This window comes from Amblyraja radiata, chromosome 5, assembly GCF_010909765.2.
Source record: "Amblyraja radiata isolate CabotCenter1 chromosome 5, sAmbRad1.1.pri, whole genome shotgun sequence".
NCBI classification, from domain to species: Eukaryota; Metazoa; Chordata; class Chondrichthyes; order Rajiformes; family Rajidae; genus Amblyraja; species Amblyraja radiata.
This window is the reverse complement of record NC_045960.1, coordinates 24,632,382-24,634,747: the sequence shown is the minus strand read 5'-3', so window position 1 is coordinate 24,634,747 and position 2,366 is coordinate 24,632,382. Positions and strand designations below refer to the sequence as shown.

Below are 2,366 nucleotides of genomic sequence, written 5' to 3'. Positions count from 1 at the left end.
TGGTGAAGGCCTACATTCACTTGTGCACTTGCTGCATTTAATGCCCCGTGCATGTGCCCTACTGATAATGACAATGGCTTGCAACATTGCATCATTCATTCATGAGGTGAACTTCTTTGTAAGGAACAAATTAAAAATAGTCCAAGGGTCTTCAAATAGATAGATAATAGCTCAGTTCTGGTCTGTAGTTGTTAATAGGATGGTTCAGTTGCCTTATAACAGCTGGGAAGAAACCGTCTCTGAATCTGGATGTGTGCATTTTCACACTTCTGTACCTCTTGCCTGATGGGAAAGGGGTGAAGAGGAAGTGGCCGGGGTGAGATTGGTCCTTGATTATGCTGCTGGCCTTGCCGAGGCAGCGTGAAGTCAGGATGGAGTCAACAGAAGGGAGGTTGGTTTGTGCGATTGTCTAGGCTGCGTCCTTGGGAGAGATTTTACTTTCTCCCCGTGACCTGCGTGGGTTTTCTACAGGATCATACTCCAAAGACGTACAGGTTTGTAGGTTAATTGGCTTGGTATAATTGTAAATTGTCCCTAGTGCGTGTAGGGTGATGCTCGTGTGCGGGAATCTCTGGTCAGCGTGGACTTGGTGGGCCGAAGGGCCCGTTTCTGCACTGTATCTCGAAACTAAACTAAACTAAAGATGCCAAAGAGAAACTAAAGAAACTAAAAGTGTAGGAAGGATCTGCAGATGCTGGTTTAAACCGAAGATAGACACAAAAAGCTGGAATAACACGGGATAGGCAGCATCTCTGGAGAGAAGGAATGGGTGATGTTTTGGGTCGAGGTCTAAAGAAGGGTCTTTTTGTGTCTATCTAATGAAACGAAAAGTTGCATATGTTGAAGAGACGGTTGAATAGTAATTGAGGGATGTGAGTATTATTGAGAGACAGGCTGGTGTTCGGCGACGTGGGTGTGTGGCATTGGTGGCTGAACTGAAGGGAATGTGAGGACGTGTCAAGTCAGAGAGGGCTCACTAACCAGCAGACTTGCAAAGGCAGTGTGATGGGGCTGCAGGGGATGAATCCTCAGCAGTCAGGAGGAGCTGATGGTGATCATCGGGGTCAGAAATAACATCAGAAATAACATCAAACAGAGACTTGGCACGAAGCCTTTGCTCACACTGATTAGATATCAGCCAGGAGTGAATGTAAATGAATGCCATTTAAAACATTTCTTCCTTGGCAGGACTAATTCATGTCTAAGATTTCCCACAGGGTCTACAAACTGGAGGAGGATAAGAGGGACTTCACTGAGAAGGTCACTCCTTCTGAGATGTAATATATTTCCCTTTCCTGAGATGCTTCGGCAATTACATGGATTTTGGCGTTGAATTCATAAAAGCATCACTATGTTCTTGTGGTTCAGCCACCTCCAGCGATGATGACTTGGCTTCACCGGCAGACATCTCACCAGTAGCACAATCGTTAGACTTTAGACTTTAGAGACAGTGTAGAAACAGGCCCTTCGGCCCACCGCGACCAGTATTCACCCCGTACACTAGCACTATTCTGCAAATAAGGACAATTTACAATTTACAGAAGCCAATTAACCTACAAACCTGCACGTCTTTTGCGTGTGGGGGGAAACTAGAGCAACCGGAGAAAGACAACGTGGTCACAGGGAGAACGTACAAACACCTTACAGACAGCAGTCGTAGTCAGGATCGAACCCAGGTCTCTGGCACTGTGAGCCAGCAGCGACTCTACCGCTGCACCACTGTGCCATCCACAGTGTTTCATGAAGACAGCAGATCACTCATTCTCAGAGCCTCCAATGCCAGCCAAGCCAAGATTGAGTACTTAGTGCTCGCTTCGGCAGCACATATACTAAAATTGGAACGATACAGAGAAGATTAGCATGGCCCCTGTGCAAGGATGACACGCAAATTCGTGAAGCGTTATTTTTTTTGCCCGGGTGCGGATAGAAAGGGAATACGCCCTGTCTACGGGCACCCTGAGGGAGTTCCGCAACCGCTGGGCACCGAGGGGTTTGAATGTATCCTGGACAAGGATTGCAATATAGTTGTTTAGCAGTTGCTTAGCATTTTTGTTCGTCTTGTATTATGGTGGTGTTCTGTTTTATTGTATTGTAAATACTATTTTAATATTTGAATAAATATTTTTGATTTAAAAAAAAAAAAAAAAAAAAGATTGAGTACTTTCCAAGAACTAAATCTCCAAACTACGTCCTGGTCATGAATTAAAATAATAACATACAAATATCATTATTGAACCATAATTGGAACTGAATCCAAACAAATATAAATCTATTAGAACACAGAACATGGAAGAATACGGGCACTCAGCAGGTCAGGTGGCATCCCTGGTGAACATAGAAAGGTGATGCTTTGGGTCATGACCCTT

General features: G+C 44.6%; 1 non-coding gene across 1 annotated transcript; it reads left to right on the top strand.

The window, feature by feature from the left end:
• Positions 1-1,805: 1,805 nt before the first annotated feature.
• Positions 1,806-1,912, top strand: LOC116973880. The gene has a single exon (XR_004412162.1). It is a non-coding gene; the product is annotated as a U6 spliceosomal RNA (small nuclear RNA).
• Positions 1,913-2,366: the final 454 nt, after the last annotated feature.